Here is a 16,021-nt window from a genome sequence, read left to right as displayed (position 1 = left end):
CAGCTTCAAATCGTCACTTGAGCTCACTCCACCCTAACATCGACCTGGAATTTTCAAAAGGGATTAAATCTCAGTCAATTTGAAAAATCACAGAAAACCAGATGCCATTTAAAAAATAAAAAATAAAAAATGAACCATCCAGAGACGAATGCTTGCACAATATCAAGTGGCTTGGAACATTGGAAGGACAAAAAAGCCATATATTGAAGGGTAATTTATAAAACAATGCCCCATGGGTGCCACTGAAAATTTGTGTCCTGAAAACAAAATTCTTAAATGGTATCAGACCTTCAATTGTCCTGTCACACAGTAGAACAGAGAATAGAGGACATTAGCATGGCTACTATTACTAAGTACGGCATCCAGCAAAGTAATTTTGAGGGTCAGATGGTGGTGGACTTCGCAAAAAGGATGGAATTGGCAGTGGTGAACACTTATCTCCAGAAGAGACAGGAACATAGAGTGACTTACAAGAGTGGAGGTAGGAGCACGCAGGTGGATTATATTTTGTGCAGACAATGTAATCTGAAGGAGGTTACTGATTGTAAGACTGTGGTGGGAGAGAGTGTAGCTCGACAGCATAGGATGGTGGTGTGTAGAATGACTCTGGTAGATTAAGAAGATAAAGGTAGAGCAGAGAATCAGGTGGTGGAAGTTGAAGAAGGAAGAATGTCGTGTGGCCTTTCGGAAAGAGGTGGGATAGACTCTAAACGGACAGGAAGAGCTCCCAGAAGACTGGAATACTAGTGCCAAGGTTTTCAGAGAGGCAGGCAGGAGAGTATTTGGGGTGTCTTCTGGTAGGAAAGGGGAGAAGGAAACTTGGTGGTGGAACCCCAAAATACAGGAAGTCATTCAAGGAAAGAGATTAGCGAAGAAGAAGTGGACACGGAGAGGAATGAGGAGAGGTGAAAGGAATACATTGAGATGCGTGGGAGGGCAAAGATAAAGGTGGCGAAAGCTAAACAAGAGGCATATGATGGCATGTACAGCAGATTGGATACGAAAGAAGGAGAAAAGGATCTCTTCAGGTTGGCCAAACAGAGGGATAGAGATGAGAAGGATGTGCAGCAAGTAAAGGTGATTAAGGATAGCGATGGAAATATGTTGACTGATGCCAGTAGTGTGCTAAGTAGATGGAGAGAGTACTTTGAGATGTTACTGAATGAAGAAAATGGGAAAGAAGGAAGAGTACAAAAGGCCAGCGTGAATGATCAAGACGTGGCTATGATTAGTAAGTGGGAAGTTAGAAAGGGACTGACCAGGATGAAAAATGGAAAGACAGTTGGTCCTGATGATATACCAGTGGAGGTATGGAAGCGATTTGGAGAGGTGGCTGTGGAGTTTTTGACCAACTTATTCAATAGAATACTAGCAGGAGAGAAGATACCAGAAGAATGGAGGGAAAGTGTACTCATTCCTATTTTTAAGAACAAAGGCGATGTTCAGAACTGTGGAAACTCTTCTTCTTTTCTTTCGGCTTGTCCCTTTCGGGGTCACCACAGCGTGTCATCTCAGATGAACGCACATATATGTTTGGCACAATTTTTACGCCGGATGCCCTTCCTGACGCAACCCTTCTCAGGGAGTGGAGGCCCCAGTGGGATATGAACCCACAACCCCTGGTTTACCAAACCAGTGGTCCAACCACTGAGCTACGGGGCCTCTGGTGTGGCGGAGAAATATGTTAAAATAATACAGGACATGTATGAGGACAGCAGAACAGCGGTGAGATAGGTGTGTCGGAAGAATTTAAGGTGGAGGAGGGAGTGCATCAGGGATCCGCCCTGAGCCCCTTCCTGTTTGTGGTAGTAATGGATAGGCTGACAGATGATGTTAGACTGGATTCCCCTTAGACCATGATGTTCGCAGATGATATTGTGATCAGCAGTGAAAGCAGGGAGCAGGTGGAGGATCAATTAAAAAGATTGAGGCACGCACTGGAAACAAGAGGGATGAAGATTAGCTGAAGTAAAACACAATATATGTGCATGATGTATTTTTATCATGTTGATGTGTGACATTTACAAAAAATCTGGCTGAGCAAAGTTACGTGTGTGAGAAGGTACTGATATCCATGTGTATGATATGGCTCTGGCACGGTAGTGCAGCTTTAGTTTGCTGGACTGTACTGAGAAATCCCTGCCCTGCCTGTGTGGGGTTTTCATGTTTTTCCCGTGTCTGCGTGGGTTTTCTCCAGGCACTCCGGTTTCCTCCCACATCCCAAAAGCATGCATTAGTTGGAGACTCTAAATTGCCCCAAGGTGAGATTGTGAGTGCGACTTTTGTCTGTCTCCATGTGCCCTACGATTGGCTGGCAAGCAGTTCAGGGTGTACTAGGGATCGCAAACGGTTACAATTAATCGGTTATAACCGGTTTTCGATTGTTTAAAACCGAAACCGTAATCTGACTTTTGAAATTGGTTAAAATTTCCAATAATTTCTTCCGGTTCCGGTATTCCACATTGCGCTATTTTTTCAATATCATTTCCACTTTTTTCAAAAATGTTAACATTAAAACATTTTTACAAAAAAAAAGAACAAAAATTTAACTTACACGAGTGCGTTGTTGAAAGCCACATTCAACAGTCGGAGTGTCGGACACAGGAACAAAACTTGTTTTATTGGCAGACATCAAAACACTACTCGCATAACGGCGGGAACTCTGTGAACTCGTCTCTCCGGAAGAGCAACAACAAAAACAGTCCGTGCGGAACCCCGCACCCCAACTCGAGGTCCCGCAGGTGAATTATGTAAACACCACAATGGTACCGATTTTAAAACCGGTTAATCATTTTTTTGCTACAGGTCTTCGGTTAAAACTGATTATGAAAGTAAGCGTTTTTTTACAATCCTGAGGATGTACCCTTCCTCCTGCCCAATGACAGCTGGGATTGGGCTCCAGCACTCCTGCGACCCTCATGTTGATAAGCGGCTCAAAAAATAGATGGATGGATGATATGCCTCTTTGATATGTATGATATGACTCTCTGTGGTAACATAAAATATGGCTGTTCATCTCAAAATGGCTGGCCACCCTTGCCCTAGCTAACCTCCAAATCATTTTTCCCATAAGAAATAATGTAAATGAGTTTAATCAGTTCCCAATCTCCAAATCGAAAATTCTATTTTTAATCCATATTAATGGAAAAACATGCGCACTGCATTTATACAAAAAAAAATGCATTAACTTAAAACAACTTAAATGTGTATTATTTACCTTTTTGGTGGCAGTGCGATGGTATGGGAGGGACTTGGGAAGGAATGAGTAAGTATTACATTGAAGTCACCCTCCATGATTTGACTGCGTAATTCTCCGGTAATTGGAGAACTGGGATGTTCCAGCTCTGAGGTTTCATTGTATCTTATCTTACCATGGACTGAGCAATAAATGGAGTATGTTCAGCATTGTTGCCGCTCTACGAAGGGCTTCTTGACATGTAAAGATGACAACAAGAGCAAAGCGCATCATGCTTAATGAGTTAAAGAATACTGCAAACATCCTGGCAAAACAGAAATCTCTGGGATCTCTAACACTGACTGGAGAGAAATCTACAATAAAGGAAATCGTAAACAACAATGGAGTTTGTAGGAAGACATAAGTAAAATATTCTGACGACAGGTGAAACAAAGGTTGTTTGGAAGGCACGCTCACTACTATGTGTGAAAAAAAAAAAAAAAAACAACTCACGATCCTCAAAACCTCATCCCAACTCTGGAGCATGGTGGGGGGTGTAATTTGGAACTGCTTTGTAAAATCCAGGACTGGGTGAAGTGGTATCCTCTTTGGAAAATGAATTGAAGCTCATTATAGTATGGGTGATGCAACAGGAGAACAATGCAAAGGAGAAAAGAAAACAAGAGCATGACACTTCTGATTACCCCTGTCAAATTACTGACTTCAATCTAGTCGAGATGGTATGACCTGACCTGAGTGTGGGGGTGGGGGGGGGATTAATCCATTCCGAAAGTCATTTCGTAAAGTTAATTTTTCCCAAGTAGAAGCAGATTTCACATGTAAATAGCCTAATCAGTTCCAAGGCCTTCGATCCCCCCCCCACACACACACACCACAACCAAAAATAAGCAAAGTACATAATGTAAAGAATAATAAAAATGATGTTCATTTACCTTTGGCGCTGGATGACTATGCAAAGAGAAGGGTAAGCAAAAGCAAAGTGGGGAACTGAGAGTAAACATACTTCCAAATGTATGCACGCACATCACTTAATTCCACTAAAGTTTCTTGGGGCCTGTGAAAAGGTCCAGTACATAACAAGGGGCATGAGCATCAGACACGTGCCCCTTGACATAATTAATGGGGTTCTTGTAGTATATTGTACTATGTAGTAGTATTAATACTATGTAGTATATTAATGCTATTCTTCTATTTCTTCTATTTACGTTTCCAGTTTCCTATAAAGTCCTAGCTTTGTCCGAACAGCAATGAGGAGAATATTACATTTGGTGATGGCTTTTTCTTCACTGCAAACTGATCCATCTGATCCTAATAAGACAGGGAGCACTTGCAATGTGTTCTCAGATCGCCAGGGGAGATGACTGGTTGAAAATCTCTGACTTTCATCTGTTTAAATGCCACCTGTTATATCAGATTGCTTTTCAAGCATGGTAGGAGCATAACAAAAGTCCTTGTTTTAGCCAATTAGCTGATATCACAAATGTTGTTGTGCAACTATGCTGTTATGTTTGAGGCTCATTTTTTCAGAAAATTTGAAGTGAACTGCACATTTCATAAGCTTTCGGAATCAGAATGCACGGTGTTGAATTTTTCTGTTAATTACTGTAGTTTGTAGTTCGTTTGTGGGATGGCAGCATGTCGGTGAATGTGGTTAGTATGTCTCAACGCAAGAAAGGCTGAAGACTTGGTTCTGGCCTTTCTGCCACAATTAAGTGGCTAATTGAAGACTAGACTACCCTTAGGTCTGAATGTGAATGGTTGTCTGCTTCAACCCTGTTATTCATTTGGGATCAATCCAGGGTGTTCCTTGCCTCTAGCCCTAAGTCAGCTTGGATAGAGCCCAGCTTCCCAGAACCCGTGGCAGAACAATAATTACAGAAAATGCATAAATGTTGATGGGATTTTCTACCTTTAAATTTGTATTTAACTTGAGTTGACTGACACTCACAAATATTCTTACTTGCATCAAAGGACCTCAATTCAATTGTATACACTGATTAAGATCCTTCAAGGGGAAATTTAAGTTACACTCTGCTGTGTATTATTGTTGCACATCATAGAGAGAAAAAGACCATCCAGCCACGTAAGGAGAAATAGCGTGTACTACAGGTTATTTCATTGGTACATCTGCAAACAAAAAAAAAAAAAAAAAAAAAAAAAGCTCAGATATTAATGTAATGGAATGTTCTTTTTGTTGCATTCCATAAGATCAATGAGGAAGTAGACCCAACTGCTGCTAATGTCTACAGCTGTTCCTCATTCTTGTATTTTATCATTGTTGAAAGATTGCTGCTTTTCAGCATCCAAACCAAACTATGAAACCAAACCAACAAAAAAACAATTGTTTTAAAGCTCGTAATGTCACTTTTATGCTAACAACTGTCATTTTGAGGTGTTAGGAAAATGTATTTGTGATATTACATTATTATATTGAAAGAACGGAAATTTGTTTAAAATTAGGGGACGTTAGAAGCAGTCTAAACATAGAGGTTAAAGTAATACTAATTCCGGCTTTGCTGCTTATCAAGCTGCTGGTTAAGTCCAAAGGGACCTGAAGTTACATATGGTCACAACAGTCCTCTGTCCCTCTCGCGTCATCCCCGAATGATTAAAACAAAACCAACTGCTAACCTGGCGACCTAATGAGGCATTGACTTATAAATTACATTACAGAATGACCTACGCAATGGGAGATAACTCAACAATAGAAGTAAATTAGGTGTTAGTTGACACACTATAAATCAACTGAGAATATATTAGTTAATATCACAGTGGCAGAAAAAATATTGTGCTGTGAGGATTTAATACAAATCAATCTGCAGTCCATGTGGATTTCAAATAATTTCTGGAGAAGAGCTCCAATTTTAATTTATAGTTTCTGGAGTACCTTTGATATTATCGTGCCGTTCCCCACCATCCCTCCTGAAATTCTTTAGAATTAGGAGACCAGATATATTCCAAAAACCCCAGCTAACTAAAAAACATTTTCTGAGCTTCTGAGTGGCCAAATCCATCACAAATAAACCCATTAGAGCAGAAACTGAATGCTTGAGTGCAGCAGCAGTCTCTTGATGCCATGCCAATGATCAAACTGTCAAAACATAATTGCATGCCTGGTAATCAGACACTATTAGGAGATACAGCTGCAGTGCTGTCAGTTGGATTCTACAGACCAATAAAAATGTATGCATTTGTTTTCTTCTCACATGGTGACTTAAAAGCTACTCTCATTGGAAACTACTGAGAACATGACATAATATATATTACACAGATTTTCAATAATACCAAGATTATTGACAGACTACAATGAAATCCAGTACTCAAAGTAATGCCCCTCCTTCGTGAGATTCAAGGATAAAAACATCCAAATTCTGCATAGGGAGAACAGTTTGTATGAAAAAGAAGCCAATGTCAAACTAGAAAAGTCATTTCCAAACAAATGAGCAAGTTTGAGGCATTACCTATCGTCGGCCTATCTCTCCCAATAAATTGGCTTCATTCACTGGGAAGAGTTGCCCTCACGAGCCATTTTTCCACAAAATGAGGGAAGAACTGAATTAGTATGCAGGGCGGTCATTTCAATAACCACACGGGGAAACAACAACAAGAACCTATGGGTTGTTTTCACTGACCTCACATTTTTTGCTGAACCACTGCGCGCCGCCATTTAACCTCTCTACCTTACGCGTATCCAGTGTGGAAGTCTACGGAATACTCTCGGTTACTGTTTGTGTTTCACAGGCGTTTCGGGACTCAAGCACCTAAGAGAGGACTGCCTAACTACCAGAGAGCCTTCTTCTGACTTTTTTTCGACAATACTCGCCAATTCGCTGAAGCTTTTTCCAGAGTTACTAGCAGGTCCGCTTTTCAAAGCCTCGCGATCCGGTATACAAGTCCGGCTGCATAAGCGGGGACATCATCCAACACTTCCGATGAAAGACCTTTGACGTTCTGCGGCTCTGTGCTTCATGGAGACTTGGGTTTGTGAACGATTGCCCGACGCTGCTATCCCACTGCCCCGTCTCAACCTCCATCGTGCTGATGTGTCACCGAGCTAAGTTAACAAGCTTAATCGATACTCTTTTCAGAAGGCCAACATTACAGTTAAGATCGTTTTTTGTTCGTCACTTGAAAGATTCAAGAATTTGGTGAAATACTGGATTTGTTTATTCTTTTGTCTTTCTGCCATTGTCATCAAATTTTAAACAAATAAACATTTAGGTTTGCTTGTGGTGAACTACTATACAGCTTTTACTTTTTTTAAAAAAATTGAATAAATTGAGTTTCCTTCGATATTAAAAAAAATCATATTCCACTGCCTTTCGTTTTCCATGTCAGCATACAGGTAAGTGCTCTTCCTTCGTGATTTCTGTCACATAGAGTAAAAGATCTAGGGCACAATATTGCACCTTTGTTACGCAGTCCTGAGTCCCATAATATGTGTATGCCAGGTAGCCTAGTAGTCAGTCTGGGCTGGATGTGCAGTCAGTCGCATCTTAAATAAATGCGGTTAGAAACATAATGTCGTCCACCTTGCATATGTATGAGTCACGGGAGCTCAAGGATCGAAAATGGCCACCCTTCGAGGTGGCCTCACGGGTGATGTCATGAAAACAACCCATTGTTGACCTTTCCCAGGGCACACCTACCGAGCCATAAATACAGAGGCGGTCCCTGAGAATGCTATCCTGGGCAGCTACCCATATCGCCCATATAAGAAATTGCCCCTGCATAAATAGGGCGACTCAACAAATTTAGAACTGAGAAATCATTTTGGATTAAAACGAAAAAAACAGTCCAGGAGCTTTGCTTCAACCAATGAAATTATTATCAAGACCTGGATGACTGAAAATTTACTCAGAAATGAATGTGGTTCCTTTTTTTTTTACTAGCACATGACTTAAAAAAAAAAACGAAAAAAAGAAATCAGATAAACCCAACCATTCTCTGTCTCTAAGCACTTCATCTTTCATACATTCACATACTGGTTAAATGTGGAAGAAGCTTTATACATATGAACTGCAGAAAGGAAATTCCAGCCAGCACTAAATCCCATAAAATGTGTTTGGAAAAAAAAATGAAAGGTGAGCTCTCAAGTATGCAAAACCTGACTCGTACCACGCAAAAGGGCAGCACAACTTACAATTTAAAGTTAGTTTTACTGTATGTTTTTAATGTACCATACTCACAACTCATTGGTGATGACGCATTAAGACAAATCTACCAACTTCTCCACTGGAAAAAAAAACAAACATCCAGTTCAGATATATAAAACAAATGATTGTTGCTGAACACAACTATAACCATATTCCAATTCAGGGTGAGACAAATCAATTTCAGTAATGCAATATACAGTAGCATAGTTCTTGGTACAGAACAAGTAAATTAACATGAGATATGGATTTTGTATTTTTCCAAGTTTGGCAGTGGCATAACATTTTTGAATGTAATCTCTCTAGTTACCTTTACGTTTTTTCCAACAGTTTATGTGTGCGTGTTGTGACAGATATTGATTATCAGAAATTAATTTATTGTTATTTTTTTAAATGAAAAACCTGAATGCATTTTTTGTTGCTACTAAAAAAACACATTAGTAAATAATCAGGCTATAATTTAAATAATTTGAGAGGACGAGTAAATTGATTGTATCTGTTTTTACATTCTTCTGACAGAGATTTTTTCTACAAGTTTTTCTTGCTACAAAAAAAACCATACTAGTCATTCATTAGGCTATAATTCAAATAATTTAAGAGGACAAGAATATTGACTGCATTCATTTTTATATGCTTACAGATTTTTTGGACGATTTTTCCCTTTTTGATTCACTTAGATAGTGAAGTATTGTGTATTATTTTTACTGGGATACTATATTTTATTTTACACACACACACATATATATATATATATATATATATATATATACACACACACACACACACATATATATATATACACACACACATGAATATATATATACAGTCACTCACATTTGACGAACGCAACGCTCTCAAATCTGCACAGTTGAGCACGAAAAATCACACGCGTAAAATTTGTCATACAGCCTGACTATTTTTTTAACACGGAAACACATGGTCTCCTGCTCGTTTACCTGACCCCGGCCCCCTATGGCTCTTAAAGGGGTACACTCATAATTGAACCCTCTGTAGAAATTGCATCATCCGCGTCACTGACCAATCAGAGGCCAGAGATCTGAATAAACCACGCCCCTTTTTGGACCTGCAGTTCCCTCAAACAACGTTGCATGGTCCAGTATAGCTTTGTTAGGGTTTTATCGCATATTTGGGTTCTTTAACAATAGATATGGTTAAGAGGTGTCGTCACAGACTTTATAATAGTGACGACAGGTATCCTGAAAGGCTAGTTGGTGGAGTTCAATTCGTACCCTTTCAAAAACCGAAGACCCAGTACGAAAAATGTCTTCGATGGATCAAACTTTGTGGAAGACCGCATCATCAACTGAATCCATCTAAAATCAAACGGAACAGAAGACCGAGTACGAAAAATGTCTTCAATAGATCAAACTTTGTGGAAGACCGCATGATCAACTGAATCCATCAACCGGAACAGATATGTTTGCACGAAGGTAAACCCTATATTTGATTTTCAATACATGTCTCTTATAAATGAATTAGCAGTTCTTCGCTTGCATAACATAGCTAAGTGTGAATGATTGACACACTTGATCTGTGTTGAGCGATATTTTGCGATGATCTGACTGCACAAACGTGTCCCTTTGTTCCCAGCTAATGAGCTAAGCTAAACCGGACTTTGTTTGTTTGCACGAAGGTATGCCCTATATTTGACTTTCAATACATGTCTCACATAAATGAATTAGCAGTTCTTCGCTTGCAAAACATAGCTAAGTGTGAATGATTGACACACTTGATCTGTGTTGAGCGATATTTTGCGATGATCTGACTGCACAAATGTGTCGCTTTGTTGCCGGCTACGGTAAACTGGACTGTGTTTGCACGAAGGTATGCCCTATATTTGATTTTCAATGCATGTCTCATATAAATGAATTAGCAGTTCTTCTCTTGCATAACTTGTTCTAAGTTGTAACGATCATTTTCCCCATGGTACACATTATCTTGAAGTAGAAAACTTTTCTCCTGTACATGTTTTAGGAAAATAAAGATCATCTACTGCGAGCTTTCATGAATGGATTGACAATATCGATACCGCCGTAAATTATGCTAGATTAGAACAATACATCACGATTGCCGACACGAATATTTGTCACAATGTATCGCTAGCTTGTTGGCACTAACGCCGATTATGTTGAACGAAACTTTCAGCATCTTCAAAACATTACGGGTATAGACCGTTTGTGTTTATTCCTTGACAGGCCAGTGCATTTAACTTTTCTTTGGGTAAAGTTTGTCAGATCAAGAATTTTTATCGATGAAAAATTTTAAATACCGTTTTATATCATATTCTGCTAATATCAGTTGAAATTGGAAATTTTTATTTCTGACTTTGAAATTTCAGTATTGTATCTTATGAATTTGTTTATTTCATTCTTAATTTATAATTAATTTATATTAAACTAGTAAGTCATTGAAAGGACTTGAGATTCCATCCCTAATCACACCTGCAACTTTATCTGCGAGCATGATTGTTTACAACCGTACATTTTTCAAATGTGAGTGACTATATATACATATATATGTTTCTTTCGGTTTGTCCCTTTCGGGGTCGCCACAGGGTGTCATCTCAGATGAACGCACATATATGTTTGGCACACAATTTTTACGCCGGATGCCCTTCCTGACGCAACCTTCCCAGGGAGTGGAGGCCCCCAGTGGTATACGAACCCACAACCCCTGGTTTACCAAACCAGTGCTCTAACAACTGAGCTATGGGGCCTTTTATATATATATATATATATATATATATATATATACACACACACAACACACACACACACCACACACACACACACACACACGCACACACACACACACACACACACACACTCTTACTATATTATCACAAAATGATTGTAATGTGATACTGTTGTTACCGGAAAAATACTGTGATATTAGAAGTTTCTTTACAATTCCCTAATACAAATAATTTATTCAGGAATAAGGTATTACAATTGTTTTCATAAAACTTAGCATTTCAAGTAAAACCCATTCGCCGCCATCTCATTAAATGGTTTGTCTACTTTCTAATTAGGTAGCAGGGCAGCTTCCTGTCAGCATTTTAGCATCGCAAACTGTTGATTTTGTCACATTGCATAGAGTACATGGGAGCAGAAGACAAACTAACACAAGGTTAAATAAATTACGTGAGCAAAAAGTCTGAGCTACAGCACTAGTTAAAGGCCAGGGGAAGTCTTGCTGGTGATGGCTGGTGATGTCATCCTAATGTTCCAAAGGGCCTCTTTAAAGACTCAGACAGTACACTATATCCTGCGTGAACTATGGTGGGGGCGTGACACTGTGCAGCCTTGATAGTGCGCAGATCACTTAACTCGGCGGGGGAAATAACAGATGAAAAGATGGAAAGTGACACCAGATGTGTCAATAAAATTGTTCACTGGCAGCTCTCTGCTGTCCACTCTTCCTCCGTATTATGTGGAGAAAAAGGTCCAACACTTTGTGAGCAACCATCTCACCATTAAGGGCATTATTTTCTAAAGGTTTTTTTTGTTTTATTGTTTTTACATCTAACCATTCACATCAGGTAACTTTACATTTGAATAAAATGTCAGTCATCATGCCTGTATTTAAAGGTTTTATGATGCTGACAGTTTCAACTCAGAAAGGAATGATTCCATCCATCCATCTGTTCTGAGCCGCTTATCCTCACGAGGGTCGTGGGAGTGCTGGAGCCAATCCCAGCTGTCATCGGGCACAAGGCAGGGTACACGCTGGTTGCCAGCCAATCGCAGGGCACAGAGACAGCAGTCACACTCACAATCACACCTAGGGGCAATTTAGAGTCTAGTTTAATTTAATTTAGAGTCAGTAAATGCATGTTTTTGGTATGTGGGAGGAAACCGAAGTCCCCAGAGAAAACCCACACAGGCACGGGAGAACATGCAAACTTCCTACAGGCAGGGCCAGGATTTGAACCCCAGCCCTGAGAACTGTAAGGCCAACGATCCACAGATGCGACACTGTGCCCCTTTCAATAATTCAATTCCTGTTATTTTCTATGGTACACTGATTCAAAATACAAATTAATTTCTTTAGCCAAGATCCCAGAATACAGTAGTAGATGATATACTTTGTGCTTATAAATCAAGCTGTCAGAGGAATACACAACTGTCAGATATTTAAAAATGACAACCATAGGACTGTTAGAATAGCACAATATGGAAGCTTCCAGAGACAAAGATTGAAATAGGGGAGAAAAAAAACTTCATTAAACTCAGTGAGTCATTTTCAGGCATCAAACATAAAGGTATAAAATTAAAACAAGTGGGACACAATCGTGAAGTGGAATGAAATTTGTTGCACATTTTAAACTTTTTTAACAAATAAAAACCTGAAAATTGGGGAGTGCAATATTATTCGGCCCCCTTGAATTAATACTTTGTAGCGCCACCTTTTGCGGCATTGAGAGCTGCAAGTCGCTTGGGGTATGTCTCTATCAGTTTTGAACACCGAGAAACTGAAAGTCTTGCCCATTTTTCCTTGCAAATCAGCTCGTGCTCAGTGAGGTTGGATGGAGAGCGTTTGTCAACAGGAGTCTTCAGCTCTGCCCACAGATTCTCGATTGGATTCAGGTCTGGACTTTGACTTGGCCATTCTAACACCTGGATACGTTTATTTGTGACCATTCCATTGTAGATTTGGCTTTATGTTTTGGATCATTGTCCTGTTGGAAGATAAATCTCCATCCCAGTCTCAGGTCTTTTGCAGACTCCAGAATGTTCCTGTATTTGGCTCCATTCATCTTCCCATCATTTTTAACCATCTTCCCTGTCCCTCCTGCAGAAAACCAGGCCCAAACCATGAGGCTGCCACCACCATGTTTGACATTGGGGATGGTGTGTTCAGGGTGATGAGCTGTGTTGCTTTTACGCCAATCATATCATTTTGCATTGTAGCCAAAAAGTTCAATTTTGGTTTCATCTGACTAGAGCACCTTCTTCCACATGTTTGGTGTGTTTCCCAGGTGGCTTGTGGCAAGCTTTATGTTTGAAGCCTGAAATGTGGCAAAAGGTTGAAAAGTTCAAGGGGGAAGAATACTTTCACAAGGCACTGTAACTGCAACTGACGATGAGTCTGACGAAACCGACATAGAAGAGTTAGTGGCACGTCATCTGCCTGGCAGAGTTGTTTAGAAGTGACACCAAGGATGAAGATTTCATTGGATTTATAGATTTGGCATGACACTGATGGTTTGGTAAGCTTGTTAGCTTGTTCTTTATGCTATTGTTATCTGAATAACTGTTATGTTACATTAACATACCAGGCACGTTATCAGTTCGTTGTTTATACGTCATGTAACGTAAGCAATACCGCACACCTGTTCGCTATTCTATTAGTATTTTAAATTGCGTTTCGAGATGAAATGGCTGTTCTTAGTGTTGGGTTTTCTCAAATAAATTTCCCCTCAAAAATGCAACTTATACTCCTGTGTGACTTATATATGTTTTTCCCTCCTTTATTATAAATTTTTTGGCTGGTACAACTTAAACTCTGGAGAAACTTATAGTCCGGAAAATACGGTAATTTATATTAGGTACATTTCATATTTATATTTCCTATATCCACTATCGTTACTAAAATAATGGAAATTTCCACATTGTGGGAGTAATAAAAGCAAGCTGCGATCCATAATCAGAGAGACCAAAACCAGAGGGGAGGGAACTGGAGGTCAATTCACTTCAAGCCTGACGTCTCAGCAATCCTGTATAAATGGTAAGACTACAGTGAAGCAAAGCAAGTGCTAAAGCAGAGGAAGATGAACTTCCAGACACGGTTCCCTGACAGACTACTATTTTATAAAAATAGGACTCATCAGCACTAAACACTGAAGGAGACAATGGCAGACATGAAGGACAGACCACAGCACGACCACAGTGAGGGAAAACTTGCTGAACAGCAACTGCCTGGGAAACAGCGCAAGGAGCGAGTCAGCGGGGGTCAAAAGAGGAGCCAGAGAGATGGGTTTTTTTTTGTTTTGTTTTTTTCCTTTTGGGGTCCCCTGAAAAGTAAGTGTACACTTGTTAAATCTGAAAAATGGGAAATTTGGGGTTTGCCACATCAATACAACCAGTTGCACAACATCCAATACAAGACAGTAAGAAAAAAAATACAACTGAAAGATCATGGTGTGCAGTTTTGATAGACACTGTCTGAATATTGTGGCAGGTCTATAGATTGTTTTACATCTATGTAAAGTGCAAATTAATGCACCATCCATCCATTTTCTTAGCCGCTTATCCTCACAAGGGTAGCGGGGAGTGCTGGAGCCTATCCTGGCTATCAATGGGCAGGAGGCGGGGTACACCCTGAACTGGTGCCAGGGCACATTGAGACAAACAGCCGCACTCACAATCACACCTAGGGGCAATTAAAGTGTCCAATTAATGTTGCATGTTTTTGGGAAATGGCAGGAAACCGGAGTGGCTGGAGAAAACCCACGCAGGCATGGGGAGAACATGCAAACTCCACACAGGTGGGGCCGGGATCGAACCCGGGTCCTCAGAACTGTGAGGCCAACACTTTCCAGCGGAGCAACCGTGTTGCCCCTTTGATGCACCATTTTTTTTTAAATAAAATGGTGTACTTGACTATGTGATTTTATTTTTGTATTTATTTATTTTATGAGAGCCATTGCTTTGGTAGTGTAGAGGTACTAGTTGCTGTCTTTCATGCAAACAGCGCACATTCCCATTCAAACCAAAGCAAATATATTTATATAGCGCATTTCATACACAAGGTAACTCAACATGTTTTACATAAAGTGCCCTATTACCCAGTTACTGACAGTTAGAAACCCAAATAAAATGAAATGTGTGGGTTAGAGCATGTAGTCTAAAAACTGCACCAAATATGTAAATCATACCAGTAGATTACTATGCAAAATATAAATTGATGAAGAGTATATCCATATAATGACTCTCGGACCCGCCATAACAATGATTTGAACCTGAATTAAACAGACTCTGCTGGTCTATTCTATTCATAAAATATAGCAGGTTTGAACAGGTCAAGTCAGAAATGATTGCAACAAAGCATTGCAGCAGTCTAAACAGGATTCTCTCAAACATTTCTTTCACCATGTATTCTCAAACATGTCATTGAGCATATATGCACCGTTTCACCTTCCCCTTCATATGCTCATCCACTACGCCTACAAACATGAGTGGTGTTGTTTGATATGTGAGTAGGCGAGACAGATTTAAAACCTGTGATCCACTTAATTCCCCGAAGCAGCACATGCAGATGCAATGTGCTGGACTGTGAAATCAGCGACTGTCAAATCAGCAGGTCACAAGTACAGACTAGGTTTGAAACTGAAAAAAATAACATGGACAGTATTTTTGCATGAATCATTGACAAAATTTGAATTTCAAATTTTTAATATAGATGTTGGCCTGTTATCTTGAACACATATTTTTAGCTACTCAACAAAGAAAAACCCAAGCCATAACTATTGCGTGCATTACCTACTTGTGAATGCATGGTACCTGACAATTTGACAGTGAATTTTCTAAACCTGCCTGCTCAAAGAAACCGATACAGTAAGTTGTCTAATGCTGTCAACTTGGCAAAACTTTAGTACTTCCACTGAAAGAATACATGATAATGCATCAATTAGAAAAATTAACAACTT

General features: G+C 39.7%; 1 protein-coding gene across 29 annotated transcripts in view; it reads right to left on the bottom strand.

Annotated features, from left to right (window-relative positions):
• LOC133496377 (tyrosine-protein kinase Fyn) overlaps window positions 1-16,021 on the bottom strand; it is a 112,529-nt gene that overhangs the window by 64,834 nt on the left and 31,674 nt on the right. Inside the window, exon 1 of one of the 29 annotated variants that reach the window (XM_061811896.1) lies at window positions 8,386-8,408. The exons of 27 other annotated variants lie outside the window; for them this stretch is intronic. The gene's annotated coding sequence lies outside the window, so the exon portion shown is untranslated. Of the gene's footprint in view, window positions 1-8,385; window positions 8,409-16,021 lie in introns of those variants that run through there. One more of the 29 variants, XM_061811888.1, reaches the window with a different exon arrangement.

Source organism: Syngnathoides biaculeatus, chromosome 23 (genome assembly GCF_019802595.1).
Source record: "Syngnathoides biaculeatus isolate LvHL_M chromosome 23, ASM1980259v1, whole genome shotgun sequence".
In the NCBI taxonomy this organism is placed as follows: Eukaryota; Metazoa; Chordata; class Actinopteri; order Syngnathiformes; family Syngnathidae; genus Syngnathoides; species Syngnathoides biaculeatus.
This window is presented reverse-complemented; position numbering and strand designations above follow the sequence as displayed.